This window comes from Amphiura filiformis, chromosome 13 (assembly GCF_039555335.1).
Source record: "Amphiura filiformis chromosome 13, Afil_fr2py, whole genome shotgun sequence".
NCBI classification, from domain to species: domain Eukaryota; kingdom Metazoa; phylum Echinodermata; class Ophiuroidea; order Amphilepidida; family Amphiuridae; genus Amphiura; species Amphiura filiformis.
In genome coordinates, this window is record NC_092640.1 from 56,836,119 (window position 1) to 56,853,702 (window position 17,584).

Below are 17,584 nucleotides of genomic sequence, written 5' to 3' on the forward strand. Positions count from 1 at the left end.
AATAATCAAAAATGCCTTAATTGATGTTTTGGTTGATGAAGAGTACTTTGAAGAATCCATTTTGGACAAGAGAAAAGAGGTCAAAACTGAAATCGGGGATGCAGTAAAGTTGAAAGAACTAGAAGTTCAGGTGGAAATGGAAAAATGAAAATGCAATTGCAGTTGGACATGCAAAAGCTAGATATGCAAAATAAGGAAAAGCAAGAAAGATTAGATATGGAAAATAAAGAGAAACAAGAACGGCAAGAAAAGATGGCGCTTGAGCACCAAAAATTAGAAATAGAAGAAAAGGACAGGCAAGCAAAGCTCAATTTGGAAGCACATTTGAAAGAAAAAGAAATTGAGGAAAAGTACAAGTTTGAACAAGAGAAGTTGGCAAAGCTAGGTGACAAATACTCATCAAGTTTCTCCTCAAAGTCAGGGTTTGATGTTGCAAAGTATGTAAAAGCTTGTGCCTAAGTTCAAAGAAAAATAAGTTGACGAGTATTTCCAACATTTTGAAAAGGTAGCTACAAATTTGAAATGGCCTAAAGAGCATTGGACCCTACTTTTGCAAAGTAGTTTTGTGGGGAAGGCCAGGGAAACTTACTCAGCTCTACCAATAGAGAAGTGTAATAATTATGAAGAAGTCAAACAAGCAGTCCTTAAGGCCTATGAACTGGTGCCTGAAGCATACAGACAAAAGTTCAGAGATTCAAGAAAGCAAGCAGATCAAACCCATGTAGAATTTGCTAGAGTAAAAAAACAAATGTTTGACAGGTGGCTTGGTTCAAAAGAAGTCAAAGATGATTTCGGCCAACTTAAACAATTGGTTCTTATAGAAGAGTTCAAGAAATGTGTCCACGTTGACATTAAAACCCACTTGGATGAAAGCGCTAACAAAATTAAAACGCTAAGTGACGCGGCGCCGGCGACAATGGCGGACGACTATGGCTTAACTCACAAATTGAATTCGAGTAGATTTAGTCATAACAGAAGTTATTCAAACAGGTTCAGCAATAACCAACCTAGAGCAAATCAGGGTGGTACACAAAAAGGGAAATCTCAGTCTAATCACAGATCCTGGTCTAATTCACAGCATAGTGCTGGTGGTAGAGGGACCCCATGGAGTTCAAGTACCAGACCAACAGGTGGGACTGAATTTAAATCCCAATTATTTTGCAATTTCTGTAAGAAACCAGGACATACAGTGACCACGTGTCGGACCTTAAAAGCCAAACAAGATGCACAAAAACAGCAGCAAACTGCTAGTAATACTGTAGGATGTGCAGTGTCACTTGAGTCAAAGAAACAAGTCAGTCAAATCAAGAAACAAGAATTCCCACAAAAGGGAGGTGAGACAGACAAGGTGTGTGAAGAATTTGAACCATTTGTGTTAGAGGGAGTAGTATCACTTGGTGATAATGGTAGTCCAAAGCCCATTAAGATTGTGCGAGATACGTGTTGTGCACGGTCTATGATTCTGGAAGGAACTTTGCCCTTTAATGAGGATAGTTCAGCTGGTAATGCTTTGATCCAGGGTATTGGGATGGAAATACTTAATGTACCTCTCCACAAAATTAACTTGATATCTGACTTGGTTTCTGGTCCTGTAACCATAGGAGTTAGACATGAATTGCCAGTCAAGGGAGTGTCCATGTTGCTAGGAAATGATTTGGCAGGGGGGCAGGTTTTTCCTGACCCAATAGTCACAGATAATCTCTGTTTACAGGATGATAGTAGTGAGGAAAAGGAGATATTTCCTGCATGTGCAGTGACACGGGCAATGAGTAAGAGAGCCTCATTAGAAACAATTGAGGACAACCAAATTGATGACTTAGACTACAATTTGGAAGACACATTTGTGTCAAAGTTGAATGAGAAAGAAGATAAACTTCCTTCTCCAGGGGATAAAAATACCCCTCAAAATGACACAGCCTCTGAGCATGAACAAATTGAGGCAACCATGAGAGACCCATTAAGTCATGACAAGCTAATTCTGGAGCAACAAAATGACAAAGGGCATTGACCCTAGAAGAAGCAGAACAAAATTCTGTCTGTTTTTATAAACAAGATGATGTGCTAATGAGAAAGTGGCGCCCTCCTGATGCACCTGCCGATGAAGAGTGGAAGGTAGTGCACCAAATTGTGGTACCAAAGTCTACCACACTGAAGTTATTAACATAGCACATGATAGTCCCATGGCAGGGCATTTGGGTGTTAAGAAAACTCATGAAAGAATTCTGAGACATTTCTGGTGGCCCACTCTCAGAAAAGATGTTTCTGAATATTGCAAAACATGTCACATATGCCAAGTAGTAGGGAAGCCAAATCAGAAAATACCTCCTGCTCCATTAAAGCCAATTCCAGCCTTTGATGAACCATTTAGTAGGGTTATTATTGATTGTGTATGCCCCCTACCAAAGACTAAGTCAGGTAATCAATACCTTCTGACAATTATGTGCGCGTCAACACGCTTTCCTGAAGCCATACCCATGAGAAATATTAAAGCAGTGACTATAGTGAAAGCTTTAACTAAGTTCTTCACATTTGTGGGCTCCCCAAGTCCATACAGTCAGATCAAGGATCAAACTTTACTTCTGGAGTATTTCAGCAGGTCATGTATCAATTAGGTATAGAGCAGTATACCTCAAGTGCTTACCATCCAGAATCACAAGGTGCACTAGAAAGGTTCCACCAAACTTTGAAAAACATGATCAGGACATACTGTTTGGAATTTCAGAGGGACTGGGATGAGGGAGTACACTTGTTGTTGTTTGCTGCTAGAGAAGCTGTTCAGGAGTTAGTCCTTTTGAGTTAGTGTTTGGACACACAGTGCGCGGGCCCTTAAAGTTGTTGAAAGAAAAGTGGCTCAATGAGAAATCAGATATCAATTTATTGGATTATGTCTCCAATTTTAAGCATAGGCTTAATAGAGCAACGGATATCGCCAAAGAAAACTTGAAACAGGGTCAGGCCAAAATGAAACAATGGTATGATCAACATGCCAGAGAAAGAGTGTTCAAAGCAGGTGTCAAAGTTCTAGTACTATTTCCAATTCCAGGACACCCATTACAAGCCAGATATCATGGCCCATGTAAGGTAGAGTCAAAGTGGGTGAAGTAGATTATATTATCAAGACTCCAGGTAGACGCAAGAGCAGGCAGTTATGCCACATAAATATGCTCAAAGAGTATGTTGAAAGAAGTGACAGTGGCATTCCAAAACCTGTGTGTACAGTAAAACATGCTGATAATGTAGACAAACATGCCGATGTAGACAAAATTGCCAATGTAGACAAGAGTAAAGATGACAATTCTGATGTCACATTTGACCAGGATAAAGAGCTGGAGCACAAAGAGTATAATGTAAAATTGAACAATTGTGATGTGCTCACTAATTTGGACTCAAAATTAAGTCATCTTTCTCAAGATCAACAAAGTCAAATTGCAAATTTGATTCACAAATTTGACAATATATTTCCTGATACGCCAAGTAGAACAAATGCTGCATTTCATGATGTACAGGCTGTAACAATAAAGTTCATACAATTGCATTTTGACTTCTTAGGAAAAAAACTAAAAAGGTTATGTCACAAATGTTATATGCAATACAATCAGTAATATCTGTGCTAAAAGAAGACGTTTAGTTGGTTTCGTTACTAGCTTGGGTTCAAAAGTTATGTCCGATTAATAAAATCGTCCAGAAAACATGTTGGGCCACTTTTGCCATGTTTGCGCATACCAAGTTTGAACCGCGTAGATATGCTTATCGTGCATTAAACATCAAAGAACTGACACAAAAGAATTATAAGTGGTGTTTCCTCATATAATTAACATGAACGTAATAATAATACAATATTTCTTTAAAATCTATGAAGTCATGAAAATTCTTTCAAATTATCTTATAAATAAAGTAATTTCCCATATCCCTGAGATATCATTGGTAAAACTGAGAACAGTTTTTGCATCCATAAGTACAAAACAATAAGATTTTGAAATTAAATTCAGCGGGCTTCTAGCTGTTCTGGGGCGACCACTATTGCCAGCATTTCTGTTAACAAATTCTACATACATAATTGTATGCCTTGATGGAAGACGTGAGTTTGGAAAATGAACTATAAACAATCGTATGGTTTCTGCTTGACTCCATGTGTTACCGAATGTCACGACCATAAATATACGCTCTTCCAACGTGAATTGGGGTCAAAGTTGTTGAGCTGCAACCACGATTTCTAGGAAATTAGGTTGTTATGTCAGTGTTTAGCTGTGATATTCTATTATGTAATCATTTCTACCACTTCGAATACCCCCATTGTTTAAAACCACCTATCATAAGAGCATCGTCCAAGTGGTCCATGGTTCAACTCTATTCAGTAACTTCTGTAACACTTAGACGAAAGTGGCCCAAGCGGTTTTAAGACTAGGTTACATAATTGGCCGTATCTTCACCTGTATACCGTCGATTTTATTGGAACAAAGCTTAGCTGGTGTCTAAAAAAAATTATCTTGATAGACATATAAATATCAAACCAAAAAATAAGCGGTATACTTGTGTCATTCTATTTTCATAATTGTACAAATTTTATTGTTACACCTTGTAGATGTTGGTGATACAAAACCAATCAAGCAGCATCCTTACAGAGTCAATCCATTGAAAATGGAACATCTCAAAAATGAGATCAATTACATGCTAGACATGACAATGATATCATAGAACCAAGTAGTAGTGAGTGGAGTTCACCATGCATTCTTGTTCCCAAGCCTGATGGTTCATACCGATTGGTCGCAGACATGAGAGCTGCAAATGTTCATTCAAAGACAGACTCATACCCTATTCCAAGAATTGATGATTGCATAGACAAAATTGGGAATGTAAAATTTGTTAGCAAATTTGATCTATTGAAAGGGTACTGGCAGGTTCCACTCACAGACCGTGCCGAAGAGATTTCTGCTTTTTGTACACCATTTGGTCTTTACCAATACAACAAAGTTATGCCATTTGGGTTGAAAAAAGCACCCGCAACCTTTCAGAGAATGGTAAATCAAATTGTGGCAGACATAGAGGGATGTGAAGCGTATGTAGATGATTTGATTGTTTACAGTCAAACTTGGGAACAACACATGGAACAACTCCATCAATTGTTTAAGAAGCTGTCTGAAGTACAATTGACAGTCAATCTGGTAAAAGTGAGTTTTGCCATGCCACAGTCACATACTTGGGATATGTTGTAGGTCAAGGTCAGGTGAAACCTATCAAAGCCAAAGTTGAAGCAATTGAGCAATACCCCACACCTGTAAACAAGAAGGCACTCATGAGATTTCTAGGAATGGTTGGCTATTATAGAAAGTTCTGTCCAAACTTTTCAGAGATAGCAAGTCCTTTGACTGATTTGTTGAAGAAAGATGCAAAATTCATTTGGTCAGAACAGTGTGAAAGCAGTTCAAGTTGATTGTTGATGCCAGTGACATAGGCTGTGGAGGTGTTGTGATGCAAGAGGGTGAAGATCAAATAGATCACCCCATTTGTTACTTTTCAAGGAAATTCAACAAGCACCAGAGAAATTACTCCACAATTGAGAAGGAGTGTCTAGCCTTGCTATTAGCACTGCTACATTTTGATGTGTATTTGGGTACCACAGTATACCCTGTGCTTGTTTTCACAGATCACAATCCTCTCACCTTCATCAACAGGATGAAGAACAAAAACCAAAGACTGGTGAGGTGGAGTTTGACCTTGCAAGAGTACAATCTGGACATCAAATATATTAAGGGAAAAGACAATGTAATGGCTGATGCCTTGTCCAGAATTGCATAAAAACTGACGAACAAAAATTCCTTTAAAAAGGAACTTGTGTGACAAGTAGTCACTGTGTATATTGAGTTAAGCACTCAAATTTAATATTATGTTGAAGTTGATGTAAAAGAAGAAAACATTTAAGAAAGTTTTCATTACATTCAAACTTTCTTCTTTTAAGGGGGAGGATGTGATGTGCCCTGAGTAATTTGATTTGATTATTCATCTTTGTTTACAATTAAAATCTGTGTCATGAGACATTTTAGGGATTCCCCTTTCTTGCATCAACATGATCAAAAACAAATTGAGTCATTTCTAATTTTGGATCATATGGGAATACCCCTAGAGGTAAATGAAGATGATGTCACGGGATTCCCCTCAGGAAGTGATGAAATGTGAAAGGTTAATGTTATAATTAAGACTTTGGAATTTCCCCGACTGCAGAATAGTGTGAAGGTAGTAATAGCCTATTGATAGAATGGGTTTTTTCCCATGCTTGGTATATAAGAAAAGGTAAACATATTTCTTCACAGTTTATAGTGTTGATCTGGGCTAGCTAGCTAATATGCTTACAGTCCAATTCCTTCAAAGAAAGGAAATTGCAAACCAGAAATATTTTAGGTAGTCAAAGTACTACTATTTGCCAGTGTTGTCGGAGAAGATCTAGAATACGTCAAAGAACGTACTTCTTCCAAGAAAGGAAAATATATTCTTCTGTCGACTTGCTGAAGTCTGGTGTTTTGATTCAACGCAACTGTCAAAATAAGTGGGGACAACTGCATCGCAGTCCTGCTTCCTGAAGATATTGTGTGAAAGGTGGAAATAGCACCAAGTTTGGAGAAAGCAGCGCAAGGAGTTTAATATTGGAGAACGGCGCAAGGAGTAAAGTGATTTGGAGAACTGCGCAAGGAGTTGCGAATGTGTTTGGAGAACGACGCAAGGAGTTTAGTACTTGGGAGAAAGTAACACCATTTTCATATGAGGATTTTATACGCAATGATTTATCAATGCAAGTGTACAAAGGACTTCGCTGATTTTCGCAGGACAAGTGAATAAGGATATATTACATCAGTCGTCCAGAACATTGCAAGAACTTTATGGTCACCAAGAAGAAGAATGCTGGCTAAGTACTAAATAGTTAAAGAGTGATTATATTTGATTGTTGTGTATGTGCATTTGTTGTCATATATTGTATCAATCATAACGTGCTTTCAATTAAAGACTTAGATTTTGTTAGCTTAATCAAACAGTGTATTTGTGTTGTGCATTCGTGTGAATTTGGGTAAAAGGTGATTTTGGCCTTGAGTCAAGTACGACTCGTAACAAAATGCATAAAAATCTTAAATATCAGGGCAGCCAGCATCAAACAGGGGCAAGACTTCTCTCACGGTGGATATGATGTGGTGGCAAGAAGACTTGCTTCGATCACGATGTAATTGCAATTTCAAGCCATTGATTTATATGGAAAGGATACTACATATTATATTTCTAAATGATATATATATATATAATCTCCTCTCATACCATTAATCACATTAAATAAAACATTTACATGTTCACAAAATATAAAAAATTTACAAACCGCGAAAGACTCTGACCGCGCAAGACGGGTGATCGCTAGTATTGTAAATTTCAAAAATAAATAAATAAATAAATCAAGACTTTAGGTGCTGTAGTTTTGTTAAAATCCGAGATTTTGAATAAAACGATGGAACCGGCGTATTATTATTACGATGGAAATTAGTCGAACACGTATGCACAGTACGTACACGGCGTGCGGGATACACATACACACACACCCGAGTATCGTACCGTGTTACAACCGCGGGAGTAATATGCATGGGCACTTGTAGTAAATTCCAATTTTCTGTGCTTTACCTCACTTGTTCGGCTCAAAATTAAAAGGGGACATAATTATCTGACAGTAAAAGCTAACATTTTATGGAAAATAAATACTAATCTATTTTTACAGAAATGTTATATGGCTTTAACCCAATTTTTTTTCACCAACGCCTTTCGTCTACCGACGGCCTTACATGTACCGACGGCCATGACGAGCAGGGGGGCCCCTGCCCCCCCCCCCACTGGCTACGCCACTGATATACAGTACCAAGCATTATAGATTTTTTTCTGACATTTACCGAAGAAATGAAAATGATTGCTTTTCATTTGACCGAGAAAATTAATTATGAAGTGAAATGGTGTAACTTAAGGGATCTGGAATGAGCGTTTCGACAGTATTTTTTGTGTGACATGAGAGCACATCAGACATATCGAATTGCATTCTGAATACGAAGAATGACTTTCTGATATCAAATAATTTTCATTTTTTGAAATTAACGATATAATACAAATTTTATGACAAATTATTAAAATTGGATATTTTTCAAATTGTTGATATATAACAGTCCTCGAAGTAAATTTTATAAATCTAATGAAAATTTTGACCTTTCATATTGAAGATATGGATTTTTCCCCCAAAAGACCTAATTTTTTTTGGTGTTTTGGGAAAAATAATCCATATCTTCAATACGAAAGGTCAAAATTTTCAATTGCTCGTCGGCTTTTCATCCCAGCTACATACACTTTAAGTATAAATCATCAGAGTTATAAAGTTTACTTCGAGTAGGCCTACTGTTAAATATCAAAACATCAATTTTTAATCATTTGCCATAAAATGTGTATTACATTGCGAATTTCCAAAAATCAAAATTATTTGATATCAGAAGGACATTCTTCGTATTCAGAATGCCATTCGATATGTCTGATGTGCTCTAATGTCCCACAATAAATACTGTCCAAACGTTCATACCCCATCCCTTAAACATTTAAACATTTTGCTAATTTCAATAACGAATTCGATCGTTTCCAGTGCCTAATTAAGTGACTGAGTGGGTCTTGTATAACAATAGCCATCGACTGATAGCGTTCTAAGTCATGAAGTGTTAAAACCTGGTTATGATATATTTGGAATTATTTCTCAGCCTCTTAACCACATGGTTAGTGGGCTACAGTAGCTATTTACGAGACACAGTGTATGTAAGGGATAAAATGTATGTATGAGATATGGGTCCAAGCGGGCAAAGCGTTCACTCCGTGAACAAAAAGCGCAGTAGCGTAGCCATGGATGAGGCTGGTGGGCAGAGTGCCTCCCTGACAAAACACGAAGCCCCATTTTATTTCCATTAATATCGATTATGGGCCAAAATAGGGGAAATAGTGCAAAATGCCAAGTTTTTGCGCGCTTATACGCGTGCACGTCGTTTCTACAAAGTCCCATTTGAAAGCACAAAGACTTTACATAATACATTTTAATGTAAACCAATGTATATTATCAAAATAGCTCCTGGAGAGGACACGAACCTGAAAAACCTGTGTATATAAACAGTGAACGGAGTGCCCATCTCTCTTTCATTGGCGATTGGGCCAGACTCCTCCATGTAATGTTGCTGTGGGGGATCGCTAAACCTCCTCCACAGCGAGTCTGTTACCTTCCCAGCATTAAAGAATGCCGGTACCCATTTATACACCCGGGTAGAGAGGAGTAATCGAGATAAAGTACCTTACATAGTGCACTTACGTCCACGGCGAATTCACCGTGACCTTTCCAGCCATAAACCCGCTTATTGAAGATTAAACCGATATATGCAGTACTAAACCATTATATAGTAATCTATTGTCCAATGCAAATTTATTACCACCTGATAATATTGATCCAATGAGCGACCGAATTGTCCGCTACGGACGAGTAATCCAATCGATAATGACTCTATTGACATGTACGAACGCAGCCCCACTGACCGAGTTTTGGGATATTTTTCACTGGTTTGCAGCTGTTTGCTGTCATTTACTCATCAAGGCGGAGTACCGTTATTATAAGGACTATGCCAATTATTTAAAGATTGACATGTAGAGAATAAGCCATAATTGATTGACAGAAAGTACTAAATTTGTACCTATGACGGTTTTATGACGCCAATCTTCAAAATACGATCAAAAAATGGCTGCCCGGTGAAGTAAAATGTGCATTGGAATAACACGGCGAGTTTGGATAGATGATAGGATTTCTTTTTAATAAAATTGTATGTTCCCCCGTTATTAAAGCTTGTACCGGGTTGAAGATTCAGATATTTGGAAAAGAATAAGTAATTGAAACAGAGAGATAGTACTAAAATCATAGCTTTTATACTTTTTGATATATGATACTAACTAGTTCATCCCCAATAGCTACGATACAGCGCTACCAGTAGGGTTCAATTGCCTATTGTGAGTGCCCCTGTGTTGTGTGCATACATGTAGTTAACAATAACTGCATGATGAATCAAGAGCACAACACGATGGCGTCGCCGGGGCTCGAACCCACAACCTTCCGATTATGAGTCGGAGCCAGTTCCGCTCTGCCACCGTGCTCCTAAATGGCATATAACCTGTTAAAATGCACATGTTCTAATTACACGACAAAATGCGACATTACGTCATGTCGAAGACTCATAAGGTATATATGCTGGTTAACCATGTAATTGCAATAGGATTCTTTAATACATTCCAACTTATTTAGAATAGAGAAAAACTTAAAATACATGTACCTGATGTAAGATCTGAAGCTTTGTCGCTCTCATACGTCGTACACAGGCTTGCATCTTGGAATAATTGAATCACACATCCAGGATGATGTTCTATTATCATTTAGCATGTTTATAGAGCAACTCAATGTTTCTTCATGATTTTTTAATAGATCACCACAATGCAGTTTGAGTTAGCAAGTAGGTGAATAAGACTACAGGTTAAGCAAATAATTTGAGTAATCTGAATGTATCTTCCGCAGTTTATTCCTTATCGCCCCTGTAGATGTTATTTCAACTGGGTTTTGTATTTATTCGAACAATATTATTAAACCCAATAAAATATCAGATTATCTATCGTTCAAGTTGTTTCTTGTTTATACATAGTATAACAGTATTAAACGATGTATGGACGATTCTATGTTCAAGTAGGGTTTTTTTTATTTATGTTTCATATTATTCATGTGATTTCCGGCGAAATAGGTAGCATCATGTTTCTTAAGGTTTCGGAAGGGTTCTAAATATCCCAAGGTAAAATAAGTTGTATTCAAGTTACCACATCATGTCTTGTAATCACATGCTCAATATCGAAAAATACAAATCTTGACAATACTTTCTTTATGTATTTCATACAGGCACTGGTCTCACAAGAGTAGCTCCTGAAATATTTACAATATGTGGTAAACACTGCTGGAGTTTATCTGTATTTGAAGAGCTTTGTTTCAAAAACCCTTACATCCACTTGCCCAATTTTGAGAACACATCAAAAAATCATCAAAATAATCACTGATATATATATATTGGTGTTTGTCAACAAAAGCTGTTTTTGGTGGGATACTCATCCTACCCAAGCATCCCGCCAAAAACTGCTTTTGTTGCAAACCCCATATATCAGTGACTTTTGATGATATTTTGATGTGTTCTCAAAATGATGTAAGGGGTTTTGAAACAAAGCTCTTCATTTATAAAATAATGTAAAAATGTACTTTGGTAGATTAACTGCACGACATGACAAAGTAACAGACAAAGTAAAAACAAGAAGCACGTGATTTATTTTACAACTGAAGAAGAAACTATGACAGATAATGATCCTTCCATCTGTAAAATGGAGCATTGAAATATATATTTTTGACATTGGAATATGTTTTTGACGTTGTTAGCATATATTGATGTACTGTACTTGATGACGGAATAACCAGCATCACATGTTCGTTACCAGTGTGGAACAACTTTCAATCATTTCTTTAACAGATTAAAAAAAGTGGCACTATATAGCGGGAAACAAACCTAAGGCGGAGGGGGAAATACCCCCATCTTAACATCACAGGATGTTCTCTTCAGATTACGTGTGTTACACGGTAAAACATTCCAGGTATGAATGTTCTTATTGTACTGAATGTCTGCATGTGTAAATTACTCTAAGTTAGATAATGCATACTGCCAATACTATATCCTATTCTCATCTAACCCAAGGTTAAATATACAGAATTCGGTAAACTTATCCCTTCGGATATTGTGTTGAGTGCATCCACGAAACACGCCTTATTCTCACACAAATTCAGATTTTGTTAAAGTTTGTGCGCTCCGCAAATTCTCGATATGAAGCAAAAAATGGGACAGGGTCTTTTCATGTAAGCGGAGTTTACCCCATTTGATCACTAAGAGTTTCGTTTTAAATTAACCTCTTCTGGCAATATCTTATATAACCCCATCTAGTAATAGCCATCTTACATACTTTTCCGTTTAGCGTTTGTCTTTATCATATCTTAATAACAAATTGAACGAGGCTGTTAGTTTCAGTTGATACTGATATGTTTTCTGACATAAGATCTTTTATACTTTCGCTTTTACTATCACATTGCATCCAGATAGGTTGGCACAAAACTGCCACATTCGAAAGAAAAAAGTATCAAAAATACTTAGGACTGCATGGTATATAATTGAAAGCATTAGGACTGCATGGTATATAATTGAAAGCATTAGGACTGCATGGTATATAATTGAAAGCAGTTCTGTATCGTTCAAACTGTTTTATATTGGTACATAAGCCGTTGAAAAAAATTGCAAATACAGCATTTTTGATGTGATAATTAGACGCCGTACGAACAACGTTATTTGATATGGTTAGAACTACTTTTCGTCACACAAATATTGAACAAAAATGAAAATAGGTAGTATTTAAGATGTTTAACTTTAAGATTTTATTTTCGTATGTATGTAACACATTAACATCAACAATATTATTAACACTGTTTGCATCATTATTTCTTTCATTAATTATATAAAATAGTTGCAACACTTTCGAAATGGCTGTTGAACACATTTGATATATAAAAGTCAGATGTAAATACAAAAATTAAAATGTTTTATAAATTGCCTAAAATGGAGGATAAGTCATTCAAATTGTCATTTGGTATTTTTGAAATGAAAAATTTTGCAAAAATATGAAGAAAACAGCAGTATTGACAAAGTTGAAACCCTGTTCAAATACATGTAGCTAATTTATATACTGTCAGTATATAAATTACAGATTCATGTTAAATACATGGCTTTCGGCTGAACTACTAACAGACTATGTTAGCACATCTATGACAATGACAAAGGTACCAAAATCTGATTTTTGATGATTTTTACGATCGTCCGGATGAGCAAATCACTGAATGGGCCTTTAACAACTTCATTATTGGAGTAATACTGTCAAAGTCACATGCACTCATTATGTGTGATGTCAGTGTCACAAAATCACCTTTTACCCAAATTCACACGAATGCACAACAACAATACACAGTTTGATTAAGTTAACAAAATTTAAGTCTTTAATTGAAAGAAAAATATGATTGGTACATAACAACAATTGCACATACACTATAATCACACAATCACAGTTTTAACTAATCAGTACTTAACCAGCAGTCTTCTTCTTTGTGATAATAGAGTTCTTGCAATGTTCTGAACGGCTGATGTAAATATCCTTATTCACCTGTCCTGCGAAAATCAGCGAAGTCCATTGTACACTTGCGAGGGCGAGTTAGCGCAGCGGTAGTTCCCTCGCTTTGCACCACTGAGGTCCCGGGTTCAAGCCCCGGCGCGGCCCAAGGACTCATGTGCACTTGGTTTATCCCGATTCCATGCTCGCTCTCGCAGGTTTTCTCCGGGATCTCCGGTTTCCTCCTGTATCGCAAAAAAATCGGTGATTAGTTGTTTGGTTATCAAAACTTCCTTCACCCAATGGAATTTGGGGAGCTGCACAGATAATTGGTGGATGTTACAATCTAAATGCGGATAGGTGTGCGCCGTTCGGCAGCAACCTAGTTGATGCGATCTGATTGTGATGATTCACCATTGCAGCGAAATTACAGCGCTTTGAGTCCTCTAAGATCTGGAGAAAGGCGCTTTATAAATCCAAAATTTATTATTATTATTATTATTATTTATATCCTTGCGTATAAAACCCTCGCGCAGAAATGGTGCTGCTTTCTCCACACTAAACTCCTTGCTACGTTCTCCTAACACTTAACTCCTTGCGCAGTTCTCCAAACACTTAACTCCTTGCGCAGTTCTCCAAACACGTAACTCCTTGCGCAGTTCTCTAAACACTTAACTCCTTGCGCAGTTCTCTAAGCACTTAACTCCTTGCGCAGTTCTCCAGACACTTAACTCCTTTGGGAAACAGGCTTCTTTCTTCACTGCTCAACTTTATTGACACTGACGTGTTGTTTTATAAACCAGATTCCAGCAAGTCTTTCAAAATCTCCTTCGTTGCTGTATTTTAATTTCTAAATTTTGTAAGACATGTTTTATTTCGCTGGCCTATACTATACCAATTACACATATTTTGCAAACTAACAACTAGCTTGGCACATCTTATCTATCATTACTAACGTATTGTGTGTATATAAGAAGCTACATAAGATGATGAAATATATTATTATATTTTGCTTCTTATTCGTAATCCAAATATTGTACGTTAGATTGGATTTAGGAAGCTTAAATCAATTGCAACGTGATGAACGTTTAACTTCCATAGAGTGGCTTCGGTTTGCAAAAATAGTTTATGCAAATGGCAGGCATTACTATATAAAGTAAGGTAATGCTTATTACTTTGTGACATCCCTTAATCATTTAAGTATACACAGAATTAGTATAATATCAACACTTGTCGAGGGATTTTACAGCTTTAGTCCTATAGCGCAATTCATCAGTGAAACTTTGATCACTTATCGTTTTTGTTTTCGATTTCGGATCTCATTGCTATTTTGAAGTGTTAGCCTGTGTGTGTTTTAATTGGGAGTTAATAATGTCAAATTTGTTAATTGCAATTCAAATTTGTTGGCAAGTATTTCAAGATATTTTCTAAATTAGTTCTGACCTGTATTAAGATGTTTTACAAATCAAAATTCGAAGAATAGTGTATTCATTCTATTGTGGTTTTCTAAAACACAAATTGTTAAAAAGTATCACTGTAGAGCTTGAATAAAAATGTGTTTGAAATTTTAAACAAAAATACAAAAAGTTATAACCTTGAACGCATTTTGGTCGTGTTTTGCTCTTGAAATTTGAAATCTTAAATGTATACACTAAACAAGAACTTTATGAATTCATACTTTATTGATGACATTCATCCGGATCGTTCAAAGTCAAGTTAAATTATTGAGATTCTGGTAAACAGATCCAAGAAAATGTACATGTAATACTCACTCGATATATTTCAGTTGCAATCAGGAACCTTGTTCACTCTGCAAAGACTGTAAAAAGTGTTTCTAGATCAGTCAGTCCCTTGATTGGAACCACAAGCCACCAATGTGGATACCCCGGTTGGGCCATCGACAAGTTTAAGGAAGAAAAACAACATCCTAAAACCAAGAAAAGGATGAAGAAAGACGACAAAGACAAAGCTAAGGGGTCAGTCGTTGTACCCTACGTCGAGGGCCTTTCAGACAGAGTGTCTAGAGTGTTCAAGAAACATGGGTTTTCGACCGCCATGAAGCCGCACTGCACCTTGCGCAATTATCAAGTACATCCCAAAGACAAACAGGATCCCCCCCAAACAGCAGAATCCATATACGAAATACCATGCAATAACTGTCCTAAGACATACATAGGAGAAACGGGCCGCTTGTTCAAAACAAGGCTGCATGAACACAAAACTGAAACTGAAAAAATAAGTGCCAAGAATTTCACTAGATCTCAAAGAAAATCCTCCACATCCAAAATCCATAAATCGGCAATAACTGAGCACGTCGCACCTAGCAACCATGTAATCAGCTGGGACGAGGCCAAAATCATCGATGAAGAGGCAGACAAAACCACGCGTTGGCTTAAAGAAGCCATTTGGATCAGGAGCAGGGGCAAAAACACTATGAACAAGGCCGAGGGGGCATACAAATTGGACAGAATCTACGACCAGATCATCTCACAACGGCAACCAGCAAAAGTGGCTACGTCATCACAGCCACTTGGGTCTGCTGACATCTAGAAAGACTTTTACAGTCATTGCAGAGTGAACAGGTTCCTGATTGGAACTGAAATATCAAGTGATTTTCTTGGATCTGTTTACCAGAATCTCAATAATTCATACTGTATAAAGTATGAATTAGAGTTTAGTTTTTTCAATAATTTTACAAAACCAGATTTTCAACAACTATGAATCTTTTTTTTTTGTAATGTTGTAATTTTTCCTAGACTACCAGCTGTGTACTTTACAAAACGCTGTGAAATTGAATAAAAACAATAATTTGTTTCTTGGAGAATAATGTAGCGTTTATTACTTAAATGTAGTTTAAGCCCTGATTTTATCTCCTCGAGATAAACAAACAAAACAAAAACAAATAAACAAGCAAATAAAACAAAACAAAAAATGACGTACCACATGAAATCAAATAAACACTTATACCTGAATAAGATTGAGAATTGTTAAATGGTTGTTAAACAAGGAAAGTACTTTGTCATCAATTTTAGGCCTAGTGGGCTATGTTTACCTGTACAAACTTTCAGTTTCAATGTATTGAAATAATTAATAATGTATAAAAAATACACATACATTTAAAACTGTATTTATTTCAACTTTGAATACATAATAAATAAATAAATAATGCATGACTTAGTATAAAATGTTGTAAAAGATGGACTTCTGTCGATATTGATTCCACACGTACATAATATATTATAAATGTTCCCCAAAATTCAAGATGGTTAATTTATTTTAATTTGAAATTATAATATAAACACAGAACTTAATTATTGTGGTATTGCATATCCCAGGTTGCAAACACTCCTATGAGCAGAATCCAGTTACACTAAAGCTCTTAATGTGCATTGACTGGCATTTGCAAAGCCTCATATAATGTGTAAATTTGGTAAGAGCAAAACCTCATATGTGCTTAGAACAAACTCAAAAGTTCTAATTTCATGAATCTGATTATGAAAAAGTTTATCAGGATGTACATACATAAGACACCTCCCAAGATATATTCGGGGTGAAGGTGGAGTTCGTGCTCTGTTAAAATCAACCCTAAACTGAACTATAACCCCGACAACCTGTAACTTGAAAATAATTGAGCATACGGTATGTGTATTACTGACTCTGTTTCTGGTTTAACATTTATGTGTAGAGACCCAAACCTTCAAAGGTTACCAAATATCCTACATGAGATTTCCAACTGAAATATTCACCTTATCAAGCTAATTTCATGTAAGTAGAACTGGTCATGAATTACAATTTCAAATAGTATCCCAAATGTTTATTGCTCTACTCACTTTGTCAGATAAGATTAGTTGGACTCGATTTTGAAAATTCCCAAGCTTTTGTTTGAGTCACGTTTGAGTGGATTGCTTAACCCAATTTCAAATATCCTTCCTATCGTTTTTAAAAATCTTGATTAACAAATCAAGACATGCATTCGGGTGCACTTTTCCTGCGCTGTTGTTAAGTACGTCTTTAGTGATTGAAATGGCAAATAGCTATTAAAACACGTTTCAACGCGGATTCTTGTAGATGATAATAGAGGAACTTTACCTCTCTGTTGGAGGGTAAACTCTCCACCGTATAAATAAAATGATTCCTGAAATGGTAACACGGAAATGGATTTGAATAAGCCAAGTCTGTTAGCAGTATATATTCCTCTGGCGGTCTTATATGCAATGTTGTGGTAACTCCTACTTGCCAGACGTTTTTTGCCAATTAGAGTGTCTTAGACAATAGTATTAGGTAGATGCGGAATCAACGACATGCATACGGCACTTGTTAG